The 16,792-nt window shown below is 40.6% G+C and overlaps 1 protein-coding gene and 1 long non-coding RNA gene across 13 annotated transcripts in view; one reads left to right on the top strand and one right to left on the bottom strand.

Moving 5' to 3' along the window:
• Positions 1-16,792, top strand: part of LOC111843391 (protein phosphatase 1 regulatory subunit 12A) — a 45,584-nt gene that overhangs the window by 6,212 nt on the left and 22,580 nt on the right. The window lies entirely within an intron of this gene.
• On the bottom strand, positions 3,983-16,490 carry LOC111843393 (uncharacterized). Its single transcript, XR_002838148.2, has 3 exons — positions 16,251-16,490; positions 4,483-4,594; positions 3,983-4,102 (listed from the first exon to the last, which is right to left on the bottom strand). It is a non-coding gene; the product is annotated as an uncharacterized lncRNA (long non-coding RNA).

The following is a 16,792-nucleotide window of genomic DNA, read 5'->3' as shown; positions in this document are numbered from 1 at the left end:
TTTATAGTGAGCAAATCTCTACAATGAAATGATGGGTTTATGTATTTTTGTCATGTTTGTTAAATGGTTGAATAGATACAGACCATTCTTTGTCTCTGCTGCCTGTGTCCAAGATCGCAGCTTGTCAGCTGATTGATAATGGAGATGATTTTTATATATCACATGCTTTGTTTGGATGCTGCTGCCAACCTACTTCGCTGATAGAATATCTAAATCTCCATTAGTGCACTAGAGCCCCACTTACAACAAAGGGGGAAGTGGGTGCTTCATGGTAGAATCTAATACGTTTGTGTAGCAAAGCTCTATTATGCAGCCAAACGGTCACCTATGCTTGATGAGGGCTGCAGGTCCTTGGTGTGCTCCTCCTGCCTTGGGGGGGGAGGGGGGGGGCAGTGGGTGTCGTCCTGTGTATCATTTCTGGCCTGTGTCTTTCCTCATTCTCTTCCACTGATTGGTTCCTTATATATTTTTTTCTGTTTCGCTTGTTGGAAATGTAACTTGCATAAGCACTTCATTAATAGGTGATTTTTACATACACTGCCTGGCCAAAAAAAAAGTCACACACTTTAATATTCCATTGGACTGCTTTTAGCTTTGATTATGGCAGATTCATCTATACATTGTTTCCACGTGCTAATGCAAAAGTCAACAATATTTATCCAGAATTGCATTTGTTTCTCGTCAAGATCTCGTATTGATGATAGGTGAGTTGCCAGACTTTCAATGGGGTTAAGGTCAAGACCCTGTGGTGGCCAATTCATGTGGGAAAATGATTCCTCATGCTTCTTGAACCATTTTTTGACAGTTCAAGCCCAATGAATCTTGGCACTGTCCTGGAATATGCACATCCCATTAGGAAAGAAAAAATCCATTGATGGCATAACCTGGCCATTCAGTATATTCAGGTACTCAGCTGACTTTATTGCTGCATACTGAGTTCTAGTAATGATCCAGTCATTGGCTCTTGAGTACTTGCTGATTTTAAATTCAGTTGTTTTTTTTTTCTGGCCAGGCCTCGTGTATACTTATTTTAATTAAACCTTCAATATTGTTTATGATTCCATTCAGTAGAATTTTGAGTGGCTAAGTAGTTGTTTGGTGTAGTCACCATTTCTTTTGAATTGGAGATGCAGGCATTGATTGCTTTGATCTTAGCTGTCATTTGGCAGACTGCTGTTTCCCAGAACCACATTGCCTGACAGTCTGGTACTTCTGCAGCCATACACAAAGGATGTTAATGCATCTCTGGAAGCAGTGGACATATCAATGAAAGTTTTGCAGCTGACCTGAGTACTTTGTCTTCTGAAATAATGACATGTGAAGGTTGGTACAAAGTAAACTTAAATAAAATAAAAAGAAAGAATTGGGGGAGGGGATGATTGGGGCAGCAACTAACAGGAAGTGTGTGTTTGTTTTTTCATTTCCTTAATGAGGCTTCGCGGCTCAGCGAAGATTCGACCACCACCCCCTCAGCCACTGTTAGCTTTAATCTGCTCTTCCAGGATGACCTCTCCCCACCCCACCCTTACTGTTGACTAGCTGCTCTCACTGCCTTAAAAGTGCCCGGCCCATGCCTTCGGCTGTTGGTGAGGCCAGTGTCGTGTTGTGGCCCCTTGCAGGCGAAGTCCTGATGACTATCTGTGTGCTTGAGGGGCCCGGTCTGGCCCTGGCGGTGAGGATTATAGTAGCTAGACTCAGGATGAGGTGTGGTAACCTGCCCTCAGTTTGGGGGGTGGGGGAAGAGACATGCAAACATAAACTGAAATTGAACTATTTATATGTAAAGTTGCATTTTATTACAGTAAAGTCCGGTCATAACGGAATATCGTCTATAACGGACGAGATCCGCTGGTCCCGGTTGTGCGCCTTTAAGAACATGCAGAAAAAGCATCGGATATAGCGGACTCGCATATAACGGAATTTCGCTTATAACGGACAAACAATTTGGTCCCCAGGGCTGCTTTTAGCTGAAGTTTTGTTCGGCTATAACGGACATGCAGACTCTGCCTACAAGGCGTGTGGCGTGCCGGTGATATCCAGCGCAGATACGTAGTCGGGATTATTAATAGTCACGCATCTGGTCAGGTAAAGTTGGATTTCTACATGTACAATATAATAATCTATACCACGAGTGTGTCTGCTGGGGTGTGGCATGAGTAAATGGTGTCCTGTAGTTGTGTTCTGGGCATACAGCAACTCTGGATATAACGGACTGTTTTGCCAGGTCCCTTGAGGTCCGTTATAACAGGATTTTACTGTAATAGTTTCTCTAGACAGTTCTTAATTTATTTTAGGGATCAGAGAAAATAATTTTCATGTCTTCATGTCTTCCAGAACTGCAGTCTTGTGAGTTATGTTTCCTGCCGCCAAAATTACTAGATGACTGAAGTATGTAGTGTCAGTCTTTATTGCTGCACTTGGTAAACTTTAAATTTAATTGGTGAAATTTAAAGTAGTGGTGCTTCCATTGTGTGTATCTCATAGGTCACATTCGTGCCCCAATGGGAAGTCTTGGGAACAGGGGCAGCCTTCCTGCAGTAGTCTGATCTGCTCCCCAGCCCCTCTCCTACATGGATTTCTGACACTCAAGGCACTAAGAAACCAATTTGGGTCTGGGTTGCCTCTATTTTGCCTGTTAAACATAAACGAGAATGAGATGTATACATGCACATCTCCAGCCAGCCCCCCGTGTTCTTCCCCCAGTGTGTTCCGTCTGCTCAGGGCTAGTTTTCCACGGGAATCCCAGGACCATATATGGACAGCAGTCACAGCTCTGCCTGCTCAGCTGGGTTGTCTCAGGGGGCTGGTCTGGGATTGGCTGGGCCAAGCTGCAGGAGCTGCACTGCACGGTGGCTGGGCTTTCCGGCCGTGACACGTGTGTGTGCGTACATGCCAAAGATAAGGAGGAATTCCTTTTGTGGAATTATCCATGTACGACAGACCGCGTGCCCGGGGACTTGGTCCCCAAACGGCGATTCCTCTGAGCGAATGGTGGCCGGTCAGCCATCTGGAAACCCCTCCTGCGTCAGCAGGGTGGCAGCTTAACTTCGGCTTGCAAGAAGCCACCGTTTTTGCTGCGCTGACGCTTTATATGGATGTCGGCTTTCCTGGAAAACAAGGCCCTGCCGCTGAGCTCCCATCTATGTATGGGCTGACTTATAATTGGATTAGCTGCCAGATCGTAAAATCAGGATGCACACTTCACTTTCCCTTGTTTTTTAATGCCATGCTCTTCATAGAAGAAATTGTTTTCCATTGTCTATTCCACAAGTTGTACCACCCTGGAGAAATTTTGATCTCTAGATTGTTCTTTCAGCTGCAGTAAATCTGCATTGTTATTTTGGGTGAGAAGGTAACTTATTTAGGAGAAGGTGGAAATGGTCTTTAGAGCCTGAAATTCATTTTTAAAAATGGGGGGGGGGGGGGGGAATTCCATTCTTAAATGTTGCACATAGAGGGAATTTATACACTTCGGGGGGGGGGGGGGGGGGTACTATTTGTGAGCTTAACTATAGGTCCTATCATGTCCTTTTACCTCAGATTGCATTTTGTCACTCCTCCAATATGAGGGGTTCTCTGAACTTGTATGCATTGCTGTAATTAGTTCTTTCTCCATCTCAATTAGAGGTAATCTCCTTGAGCTGCTTCAGTTTCCTTAATCTTTCTTTTGCTGGATCCCTCTTCTCTCATCTCCATACTCTTTTCGTTCTCTGTACTCTTTCCTTCATTTTATCCCTTTCCACTTAAAAACATCGGCCCATGTTTGCATGCCTTCAAGTTCATATCATTCACATCTGTATGTATGCTAGTGAGAGATGTTGCAACAGCAGAGGAATGAACTGTGACTACCTCATCCGTACCACATCCCCATTTTATGCCTTGCAAGTCTGTGTATTTGCAGCATTTTGGAGCATGCGTACGCTGCATTGCAGTTTCTAGTCATGTCTGATCCATTCATACTTTTTATGACAAACTATATTGGTCAGCATTTGGAGTGAACTTTATTGATCACTCTTGCCCTGTGATGGGTTGATGCTCCATCCTGGGTTGTTCCCTGCCTTGCACCTGAGCTTCGGGAATAGGCTCCAGACCACCCGTAACTCTGAATAGGATAAGCGGTTTCAGAAAGTTAATGGATGGATCTATTGATCGCTTTGTTGTTTAGTGAGAACTGGAGTTATTGATTCCACTGGGAAAAAACTGGGGAAAATCAGTTTTCTTTGCTTGTGATTTTAAGTTTTCACTCTGGTCGTCTATTTTCTGTGAAACAGAACAGTAAAACCGAAGTATCCCATATCTGAAATGTTAGTTTATATTTCCAACAGTTGAAATTGCTGCTGTCCTGCAGCATGGTTCTTTGGAACAATTATAGCTTTGGTTCACTATGCAGTTTGGCGTATTTTGCGTTTATTGCAGCCATGTTTGTATTAATCCAAATCAGTGGGATCAGAAAAAAATTGGATGAAATAATATATATCTTACCTTAACATATGATCTTATCTTTGTCCTGTTGGCATTATGTAGTGATTCTGCTGCCACATAATATTGGCAACCATCAGGGTCATATATGGTCACCCCACCATGACTTGGGTACCTAATTAGACATAAATATGCACTCAGACATAAGTACAGGATCATATGCAGAACTTTCATTGAACAGGCATAGAACACAAAGAATCTAAAATTGGAATCTCTGGCTGAATATGTCATTCTGGGCTGATGGAGATCGCTAACCAGCAGTCTGTAAAATGAATCTGATGTTGTGTAAATAAATTAACAGAATAAGGGGTATTTTTCCCAAAAGCGTAATTGCAAACTACATCAACTAACTTTCATAGTTGGACACATGCCGTTACAATGCAAGTGTTTACTAAAATCGTAGTTTGAACTACTGAAGATTGAACTACAGGTTGGATTGTGGAAAATGTCAAATCAATTGGTACAAATTGGGCACTTATAAAATATGCCAAAGTGTAATGCTGCAAATATGCAGATGTGTGTCGTACAAATTGGGCAGGTGGTATGGATCGGGGCTCTAGACTTGTAGCAAGAGGGAGGGAGCGTGCATTCCTCACTGTACAAACGTTAGCTGCACATTATTAGACATCGCTGTAAATGTGTGCGAGAATTTCCGACATAAGTGCTAGATTTGTGGGGACCAATTAAATTATGAGCAATACCCACAATCCCACACTGAAATTCAAGCCCAGGTCTTTAGTAGGGGAGCATCTACATTTTATTTAGCAGATGCTTTTTTCTCAAGTAACATACCAGTGAGGCAAACGGCACATTACAAACGTACGGCTGTTGGAATCTGTTAGATATACTGTAAGTGGAGCCAGTTTGATCATCCAACGAACGCCCAGTTACAGATGCCAGGGTATGTGGAGTGTATGGATCCATCCCATTTGCAGTTCATACCAAAGGCTTTGATCAAAAGTGCTCAGTTTGACTGACTGGGTCCACGTGGCCCAAAGTTCTAAAGTTTTGTATAAACTAGCAGCGTGCAACAGTTTGTATTTTTCTCCTTTAGGTTGCTGGCATTGTCGTGTTCTCTTGAGTAATCCTGTTTAACTGAGAGCATCACCTGCCTTCTGCTTAATAATGGAGCACTTGCCATAAAAATCTCCTCATTGATATAGGCTTGTGTGACTGAATGCTGCCTTTGTGTTATGTCTAAGAGACATGCAGCTTCTAAGGAGATTGAGTGAGTGTTTACCAATACACCCGTCTGACCTGTTTGTGGGCAGTGTGTTTGTTTGCGAGTACTGAAATTGATCATTTTTAATATTCCTGTCTGGTTTATCAGCTTCGCTGGTTGGATGGATATTACTGGGGCTTTAGAAGGCTTTACGTAGATGTGGGTGTTTGGACTACCTTTAGGACCACAGCTTAAATGCTTATGAGTAAAGACAATGGGGACTGCCATCGACCATGAACTGTTTGACATCTGATTTAGAATGTGGAACAGAGCCCTACTGATGGTGATTACTGCAGAAGTAATTAGCTTGAGTTTAAACTGGTTTCTGTGGTTTTTATCTTCTGAATGATTAGTGTGTCAAACATTCTGTGAAGTTATGCAGGTTACTTAATTTGTTAATTATGCATGTCACTTAATTAGTTAAATAGCTGTAATAAAATGTCTACTTAAGAGTGAATTGTATTGGTTAGGGTAAGTCTAAAGCATTTTACAGGAAAGTCTTAAAATCTGCTTGATCCCTATGCAAAACCTGTTTGGTGTAACATGGGTAGCCTGTGCTACTGTGACCTTTTGCTGACCTTTGGAAAACCATCAGCTCACTCTTGTGGTGGGGTTGTGGCATGGGCTAACCAAAGATGGCAGGGGGGCTGCTTGATGACCAGCTCCTTTCCTGCCTTTTCTTATTGCATATTTCACAGCGGAAAGTTAATCACTGTCCTGCTACACCTGCAGATTCCCTTTTCTGTTCATCCTCAGTAATACTGTTGGCTAAGGAGAGCTATGTCCCAGATGCCAGGCTTTTGTTGCCTATGGAAATGTGAAGGACTTGGTTCACAAAATTTATCGTGTAGCATGGGTTATGGATTTGCAACAGGCTTGGACTGTGTGTTTCCATGGGTAATTTGTAGAGCTCCTTCAGGAAGTTGGGGGGGGGGGGTCCCTTGCTTGATGTGAAGTGTTTCTAAATTTAGATTTGCGAAGATGGTTACTCACTATGTTCCAAATGAAGACGACATGCTGTTTAGGAACCAAATGAAAAGCATATAGAGCTTTTAAAGTATGTGAGATATAAGCTTTTCTGGTCCTGGATGAAGGCTTTTACGAACTGTTGCTCTGTTCTTCCTTTGATGTGATTCATATGTTTATCAGCTGGTCCCTTACATCTTCTACAGAAAGACTATTCAGTCCAGAACCTCCATCAACAAGATGTCAATGTCTGCTTTAAAATGTTTTCATGATTTGTCTCAAACACCTTTTTAAAATCTGTCACTTAAAGAATTGCACCAGTCCCAGCACTTCATTGGATGAGTCTGGCTTTCACGGGCAACAGCTTATCATGTGACTGGCCTCTTGTGGCATAGTATTCCAGTTTTGTTGAGTAAGACTTGACCCACTCTAGATGCCTGTGGCTTGACTAGGTACCATGGGACTAGAACTGGCACCTTCCTCATAGCTAAGGGCAAACTGACCACGCCATCAATTTTTTACTTTGTTGTTGTTGTTATTATTATTATTATTATTATTATTATTATTATTATTATTATTATAATTATAACTTAGACATGACGACTAGGGATGCTCCTTTTGACCGTTTAACCGTTAACCGAAATAATTAATTAATTTTGACCGAATATTACTATCAGTTAAACGGTTTAAAATGTTTTTATATATATTTTAATTATTAGTAGTAGTATGAAGTTTTGTGGCATCTCAGCTGAAGATCGCTTTTCACGTTCTAAATACACTGGGTTTGAATCGGCGACTGTGATTACAGGCACACAGGCTTAGCCCACTGAGCCATGAACACAGGTACGAGCTTTGCTGCTGAAAATGGAAACATTGGCGCAAAGCTTCAGCGGCTGAGACGTATCCGTGTGCTATATTGTAGCCGATCGGTGTAAACACTACCCAGACATGTGCTCTTGTTTTATTTCGGTTACAATGGGCGTATTCACATATTTCTTTATCCAATACTAACTGTCGGATTATCATGTTGTTATCATGCGAATAGCGCAATTTGCAAGTGGGAAGGCGATCAGAGCTGCTTCGAGACGCAGACGCTTAAGTCAGTCACTCTTGTTCTTTCTATTCGTATCACGAAGCTATAAAAATATATTTAGTTTCTACTAGGGGTGGAGCCGAACCCGAATACGGTATTCGGAAAGGCACAAATAATGTGTTTTTTACGAATACTTATTTCGAACAAATACTTAAAAAAATATTTGTATTCGGGAACAAGAAAAACTTTATATCAAAAAGCTGCGTTTCCTCTTGAGACCGCAGTGCATGCCCGGAAGAGTGAGTGAGTGAGTTCAGGAGTCGGGGGGGGTAAAAGAGGTGACTGACACAGGCTGCTCCACACAGTAACAGAGAAGGCTCGGCTCAGCGAAAAAAGACTTAACTGTATCACTATTTTTGTTGAATAGATTTTTGTACCTTAACTGGGTTCCGGAGGCAGTTTATAACTTTCGGGAAGCAGAGTTTGATCGGGAGATTATTCCATTACGCTGCATTATTGACGTCTGCAATCAGGTGCTCTCATGTTCGCTCTGTTTACGTAGCTCTGTTAGCTCGGTAATTTAGACAATAGGCTGTTGACAGAGTAACGTTAACGTTTGGTTAAAAAGGTTAAAACAATGCTTGTGTAGTTGTGTCGAATTGTATGCACTTGTAGGAGTTATATGGTACGTTTAAGTTACTCTGTCTACTGCATATCCATAATTATTATAATGGATATAATTAAAGAATACTTACACTATAGCGTAAATTAGAAGTGCAACGCAAAAAAACTGGATTTTTACGCCTATTTTGAATTTTACTCGAATACGAATACAAATACAAATACGTTTCCCCCCTCAACAAATACAAATACAGATACAAATACCGGCTGCTTTGCACACCCCTAGTTTCTACCTATATATATATTTGAAAAGTAGACTGTCCAAGGTTTCTGAGGGTGTTTTTTAAATGTGTATATGATAAAACCTCGCAGAGTTATTTAAATGGTTTGGCGAAATTTCTGTCAGATCCTGCCGGCGGGACCGCCGACCCCAGAGGAATTTAATATTCTAATCTAATCAGTTAACGGTTAATGTTCGGTTAACGAACGGCGGTTGTCGGTTTGGAAAATTAATCGAAATGAGCATCCCTAATGACGACATGACAAAAAAAATATCCTATTTATTTGTATCTCTTACAAAAGCAAGATAGTTCTGAACTTTATTCAGGGACGGGTTTCCATGACACTGCCTTTGGCACAGAGGTCAGAAAAGCTTTGAGAAAAGTTTGTCTGTGTTGGTCTGGACTCAAGCCTGGTTCTGTTAGGTTTAAAGCGACATATATGATGAACAGCCTCCCCCCATATTTGTCCCTGTTGTTCAGGGATTGGTAGCTTGCTAGCATCAAAAGGCTATCAGTGCATTGCAGAACATTCTGTTGTTGCCATGGTTGCCGTATCGTCAGTGTAATTGTATAAATCAGACTGCTTGGTGTCAAGCACCCAGGAAAACTATTATGGAAACAATTTTTTTTCTTAAACCTTTTGCTGACTTTAAATTCCATTTTTCTTGTTGCCACATTACCAAAGTCCTTCTTCGTATTTTCAAGAAGTTCTGCTGTCCCTTGGTCTTATTACCACGCCTGCGTAGGGAGCCAGGATTGACAAACGTGGGCATCTGCTTCTGCGTTAACAAGGCCTGGAAACCAAGGAGTCCCTTTGGGGGTCATCTCTGGGCCCTCCACAATGCTCCCGGTGCTAATTAAAGTCCTAGCTGTTATATAGAGGCTCAGCGTTGACCGCTGGGGTGCATTGCTGTGAGCCCCACTGGGATTCTGCACAGAGGGTTCCATTTTGCACCATCTGTCTCTAGGGCCTTAGGTGATGGTCTTGTCTGACTTCAGTCATCTTGAATCTCAAGATTGCTGGCCATGTCAAGCTGAAGTAAGGAAACTGTGTAGGTTTTTGCTTCTGCTGGTGAAATCTGCTTGGATGGGGGTGTGTGTGTGTGTGTGTGTGTGTGTGTTTTTATATAATATATATATATAAAAATTTTAAATCGGATTAATCAAAGGGTTGCTGTGGATTAATTTCGATTAATCACGATTAAATATCCTTCATTTTTAATCTATATTAATCGTATTTCATTTTGCATGAGCAGACAGACTCAAGAAAAAAGGGAATATATATGCACTTAACATGTTTATTGAACATCTTGAACACGAGTCTGATGCATTCCATCTGCCACAGAAGTGCAATACCATGGACCCATATCAAAAAGCAAGATTTTTTGCTTTTAATCGTGATTAATCACGCAACTGTCCATAGTTAGTCGCAAATTAAATAATGAATTTATTCAACATTTACCATTAAGGGATTTTTTCAGGTATTAATTTTCTTATCAATATTAGAGTTGGCGAGGCATGATTGCTTTATGCAAATGTATGCATTTATTATTGGAACTCAGTTACCAAAAAATAAACAACAAAGATTGTCCAAAGGTCATCAAACACCCTTCATCAACTCAGCTGGCTATAATATGTAAATCAGAGAAAATATGATAATCTGGGACGGCGTGGTGACAATTTACTACGAAAAGTATATGAAAGAATTACTAATCCCAATAAACTTAAGCCTACATCCAATCTTGGACACTAAAGAAAACTCCAGAAAGCATACCATTTGACCGGAGACATACTCTTGTAGAGAATGACATTGAGGAAGATGTAAATTACACAGTTAAGACATCACAAAAGTGTGCGAAGGACTGCCTCATTCAAATATAGCTAAAGAAATACCTAAATGAGAAATAATATTAACCTATAAATAAATTATTATTCAAAATACCTTTTTCTTTGTTCATTATTTTTCCAGAGCTGCCAGTTGACTCAACACGGGTTAATGGGGTTATAATGAAGAAAAAAAATAAATAGGGTAAAAATGACTTCTTTTTTACACTATCTGCCATGATAGGCTTTACACTTAACACCTGGGATTTTAGCAAAATACAAGCACAAATGGTTGTAAGCAGTGGGCTACCAGTTAAGTTACAACGGATTCCTGTGTTGGTTGCTTTTTGGTTAAATGGGAGTCTGATGTACTGTGTTTATTTTTATTGTTTAACATCAGCAAAATCTAGAGGCCACTAGCAATTTAACTTTTATGGATTAAACTAATTTGTTTGAAATACCTCCATAAAAATGTCAGCCCCACTGCTCCCACACTTTCAAAGTACCTCCCTCATATTTTCACTTAAAGATTGCCGCCGAAGCAATAGATTACCATGAGAAGCAGTTGGAACAGCCCCGGTTTTTGGTTAAGGGATGGTTTTGAAAATTGAATTCATTGCTGGATGGAGGAACAAACCTACGTTTCATCTCTTTAAATGATCATTCAGATTTCTTTTAGCTGACCCTAGTAAACTATGGGTGCTGCCTCTTTACATTAATATGCAAAAAACGTTTGACCGTAAGATGTAATGTGTATCTCTGGCTTTCATACATACCAACTTCCAGCTTGCATCACATCTTTCTTCTATTAGCCAATGAATTTAGCACAGAACAGTGGATTTTATCATTAGTTTAATTTGTTAGAACATTACCTCTAAATGTTTTGTATGACATTATTTCTGGGTTTGAATAAATCCATGGATTTTTTTAATATGATGACTTTGTGTATTAAGTGATTTTAATTTAATCGACATTGTTGTTTCTAATTGTCATTTGAAATTGACCTGTATTAATTACACAATTGTTTCAAGCAGTACTCCTTTGTAGATTCCCTTTTAGTCATATTTTAGATGGCAGATTTCTAGATATAATAGGTTTTTGAAAAGCTGTTCAGGAAATCTAGTGACTGAATTTCCCTTGGTATGTGTCAAGTATGCATCTGTGTCAGTGTCCCATAGTGTACTGGTAGTATGTGTATGTATGGGTCTAATTTGTGCTATGTTGAGTGTCTCTGAAGAGATACTAGATAACCATAGTGCTGCTTGAATTAGTGCCTGTTTAAAATGAAAGGATGTACACTAGCCAGAAGAAAACCTTCCTGTACATTTTTTTTTTAAGTACCTAAAGCATTGTTTCAGTGTATTACTCAATATATTAGTGTGTATGCATTACCTGGTACATTTATGCAGTTCAGAAGTGTGTCTCTAATAAATTCAATTGGCTATATATGTTTTATAAGCGTAAACACTGTGTAAAGGTTTAGAATGGTCTCTGGTGCTCGAAAAATACTCTGTGGTATGGCGATGACAAACTTTCCTGAGAAGAGTGATTCTAATGGTGTCTAGGACAGTTTGGAGATGTGGTGTCAGAATGGTCTGGGCATTGACTGTTTTTATATAAAATGTTTTTTGTTTAAGTTTTACAAAGATAATCAGACAGTGTTATCAAGTTTGACAATCTGTTTTTTTTTCTTTTCTAAATTCAAAAAATGAAGGCTCTTTTGTTCTGGGTCATTTTCACAGTTGTCGGGATACCGAACTTGCGCAATTCATAATACAGCTAATAAGTCTCTTCTTATGTTAATCCTAACATGCAAAGCCGTGCAGTCAAAGTCCTGTTGCTGCTGGATTCTAGCTCTATATGAGTCATCCCCAGTAGCCGTGAGTACCATACACTCCAGATTCAGCTGGATTGTAGGCAGCAAATCCTTTAGTCTGATTTAGTCATTTGCAACTCTGAAATGCTCCAGGTATTGATTGCGCAATGGCCTGGTGTATTTCTTGTTTACATTTACGTGAAGCTTTTGTTTGCTGGACAGCCTGTTTTAAACTGTGTGAAGTGCTCTTAGCAACAACTGCCATTAACAGAAGCATCAAATGTCTTTTTGGTAAATTAGCCAGTGATGCTACCGATGTGACTTTGGAATGCTGTTTAAAGCCTAGGTATTCTTGTACGATATTGAATGTGTGGAAAAATAGCACGTTTTGTGTATTTGCCTGGCTGCTGCATGGCTACCTCTGGCCTGTAAATAGCGCAGTCATCAAACTGGTGTGAGTAGAACAGTGTTAACTGGACTTGGGCCTGTGACCAGTACAGGACCAACGAGGGTTTAGAGTTGGTGGCCAATATTATGTAATCAGTATGACTATTGTAATCTTTCAGCTGAGATTCTTGTTAGATCCTCTGTGGATCCTATCTGTATTGATTAAGGTTGGTATTGGCACAGATGCCCTGACATGATCCTGATTCACAAGCTAACGATTTGATTCAGTCCAATTTCAGTTCAATCCTAATTTGATACCAATCCGATAGGAATGAGATATGAAATGCTATAGCGGCTTTACATATTTTGAGCGATGTTTAAAAAGGCCTCGATGGATTACAAATTTACAAATGCAGAGTCACTTGTGCAAACTACTAAAGAAAGGCCAAAAGCTTGTATACCAAAATCTTTGTTTGAAAGTATGTATACTTCCTTAAAACAAAACCAACCTGTCTCCTTTCAAAGCACAAAAAATGACCTCTGATGGAAAAGAATAGCTGAAAATAAAGTCGAAATCTCACATGCCATTTTTCAGAAGGACTAACTTAATGATATGTGCCAAAACATAAATTAGAATCTTTTTAGGGCTGGCAAAATTGACAATTCGATTTGCAAGTGACCAAATGGATTAATTTTTGATTCTGTTCAAATCACGTTTCGGACCACATTCACTAATGTGAAAACGATTTGCTGTAAAAATGACAAAGCACAACCCTGTGGTAGTAACATTGCAGAACAAAGCAACATAGTTACCATTATATGATGAAAATAATGAAAAACAATACCTGAAATGTATTTTTGTGCTTACTCATGAAATCACTGACACTTCGTCCAAATGCACTGCATATTTCATAAAAAATTTGTACCCAGGCAGAAATAAATTATAACTCCAGACTTGTTTTCATTTGCTTTAGTATTATCCACAAGGTCTGAATAAAGATAATTAATAATATCTCATAATTGACAGCAGGTCACATCCAATAATGTTTTCTCTCTACATCGTTATTTTGTGTCTGTAAGCAGCCTACCGAATATGATTGGTGTGACAATAATGCCCTATTTGACCTGCTTGCATTCATGTGCTGGCATACTCCATTACCATGACTGACAACATGCCAAGATGATGGCGCGAGGCCATTGCACAACACTGTTGTAGCCCTCCTATAGGCAAGAGAGAAAATAGCACCACGTATATGATGAGGACCGATACAAGTAACATTTCACGGGGATTATGGATAAATTAACTAGATCGATAGATTTTGCTAGGTTGAAATGAACTTTGACTATCCCAAATAAAAAAGGGCAGTAAAAAAATAATAAATTGACGTTCTAAAATCGGAAACCCTAACATTTCACATTAAGCAAACCAGCCGCTACAAGGCAGCATTAACTGGGCACCAGCAACGAACTTATGACACTGCAGTGTCATATGACAGCCTAAAAATAAAATCTGATTTATTTTTTTTTCCAACCTATGCCAGATTTACAATTATTTAGGTTATTTTTATCATTAAAATAAGTTTTTCCACAAAGTACTGCTGTATAGATGGGCAGGGCTACTTCGGTAAAATACTTCTGGCTTGGTAACTCGTATCTAGGATCGATTCCATTTAACATCTGAATTAACCTGCTTTTTCCCCCACTGTGTATATAGGCACCAAATCTTTGGTAATATGAAATGTCACGGCATATGTAATTTCTTTCAATTCAATTCAATTTTATTTATATAGCGCATTATCACAACATTACATTGTCTCAATGCGCTTTACATTTCTGCCTCGTAAGTACCCCCCAATGAGTAAGCCAAAGGCAACGGTGGCAAGGAAAAACGAGGAGGAAGAAACCTTGGGAGGAACCAGACCCAAAGGGGGAGCCCATCCTCCAGGGGCCGGCAGATGAGTCAAACAAACAAGATGAAATGACTAAGCTAATACAGGGGTTGAAATATATGTCTCAATGCTTTCCACTTGGGTCCATTCTTATCGTATGGAATGTTACATGAAAAGGTCATTATCGTTACCAGTATCGTTACCTGCTTTTTAGCGGGATTTTGGAGGCTGCCGCTAACTTGCTCATCTCTCATAGCTACGCACTCCTGCCCCTCTGCTGCGTGCCTGTCCGAGATGCCGAAACAAGTTTGTTGTGCTGCTACCTTTAGTAGCCACAGATTCCAGACAAACTTTATGGACAGTTTGTTCTATGTTGGACTTTGGATAGTCAAACCTCTTCCAAACAACTGAGGTGACGATGGCAGTTCTTGAGACGAGCTCTTCTCATTTTGACGCATGTGCTGCCATTTTGCTCTGTGTGTCGGTGTACAAAGGGGTGGAGGGGCTTGATAGAGAGCAGTCTGGCATGCTGTTATTTACAGTGTCCCCCGAAACTTAAAAAAACAAATCGTATTCATAAATAAATTTGGGAATTTCACTGGCTCCTTGTTAATTACCCAGTTTAAAATGATTTGTGATTTTCTTTCTAAACATCGCCTTGAACCAAGAATTCGAATTAATCTGTAAAATCGATTTATTGCCCAGCTCTACCTCATATAAGACAGCTGGCTGCATATAGCTGTAAATCCTCCTGAGACCCAAGGAAAAAAGTGTCCTTCAATTTTAGGTTATTTGTCTTTGGAGGAAATAAGACATCTTAAATTTGAAAAAATCTAAATTGTATTTTTATTTTTAATTTCACAACGTCCTCTTTACTGTACAACAGGAATAAATACGTTTCCTTCTATGAGTGAAAAGATAGATGCAAAAACAAAATGTCCACTACAATGGACATAAATGAATGGGTGGGGTCTTAGGAGGATATAGGTTCCATCCAGTAATATTGGTTTTCTTTATATTGTTGCTTTTCATTCTCTTTTATATAACATTTATATAATTTTACTTTGCGTCACCATATGCAGTGTACTGAATATGACTGGTGTGATGATAGAGCCACACTTGACTTGACTTGTTTGCTTTAAGGTGCTCGGAGTACTCTGACCATGACCTACAATGCACCAAGATGGCCGCACGAGGCGATTGCTCAGTAAACTGCAAACCTCCTATAAATCGAGCTTTAAGCATACGCCTCCTAGCAGACAAACCGTCGGCAACTCGCTAGTTCGGTGGTCAAAGTTTTTCCTCCAAATAGCAAATCAAAGGAGCCGAAAAAGCAAATAAAGGGAATTTTATTTTACTTTAGGGATCATTTATGATAGCCCTTTGGGCAGGGTGTTGTTAAGTTTTGGTAGCCCGACGGGAGCACTCGATTGTCCTGGGACGTTGGACTAGTGATTTTGCAGGCCCTGTTAATCCATACTTGAGTCTGCTATATCTAGCCAGTGCTGTTCTTATTTAGTTTGACTGCCTCCCTTGCTGTCTGCCAGGAAACACTACATTTTGGTTTCTTCCTTTTGTCTTCCTCTCCCCTCCTTATCAGCTCCTGTGGAATGAGCAGTGCTGCTTATCCCTTTTTAGATCTTAATTATGACCGTTCGGGGATTAGCACCTTTTAAGGTAGTACCCCATGTGGGATAGTGGATGAAATGGAGCATGCTCTGATAAGCCATACCTTTTGCTCTGAGAACATGGTGAACGGGAAAAGCTTCCAAAGAGCTGGAAAATTTCTGCCATTTGAGCTTGCTAGGGTTCCTCTTTGAAGGCAGCCATTTATGGCGGTGGATAGTGATGTCAGACCCAGAGGAGGCAGGATCCCCACCTGGCTGGCAGTTGTTTGAGCTTGCCCTTGTTCCCCCCTGGCTCCCCTGTGCAGCGCACTCCTGCTCACTTGGCCTCTGATAATGCCCGCAGGCTTCCTCCGCTCTGACCATGTACGGCACAACGAACGACCCAAATTTGGCCAAGCATTCCAGCCGGCGCCCCGTGTGCAGGGAAGGGGAGGTGGCTGCGGACTTGCTGAGCGGGTGGGGGGGGGGGAGCTCCTCCTGTGACTGAAAACCGAGCCGTGCGCTATGTGTTGGAGCACCCACAGCTCCACGTTTGAATGTGTCACAAAACCCTTTTGCAGGGCTTTGTTCGGTAGCGTGTCGTTTGCAGCACAAAACTGGTCTTCCGATGTTTCCCAGGTACTTTGCCGTGGGTGGCAGACTGACA

The sequence above is a fragment of the Paramormyrops kingsleyae genome, chromosome 3 (genome assembly GCF_048594095.1).
Source record: "Paramormyrops kingsleyae isolate MSU_618 chromosome 3, PKINGS_0.4, whole genome shotgun sequence".
NCBI classification, from domain to species: Eukaryota; Metazoa; Chordata; class Actinopteri; order Osteoglossiformes; family Mormyridae; genus Paramormyrops; species Paramormyrops kingsleyae.
The sequence above is the reverse complement of the archived record's forward strand: the minus strand, read 5'-3'. Positions and strand labels throughout refer to the sequence as shown.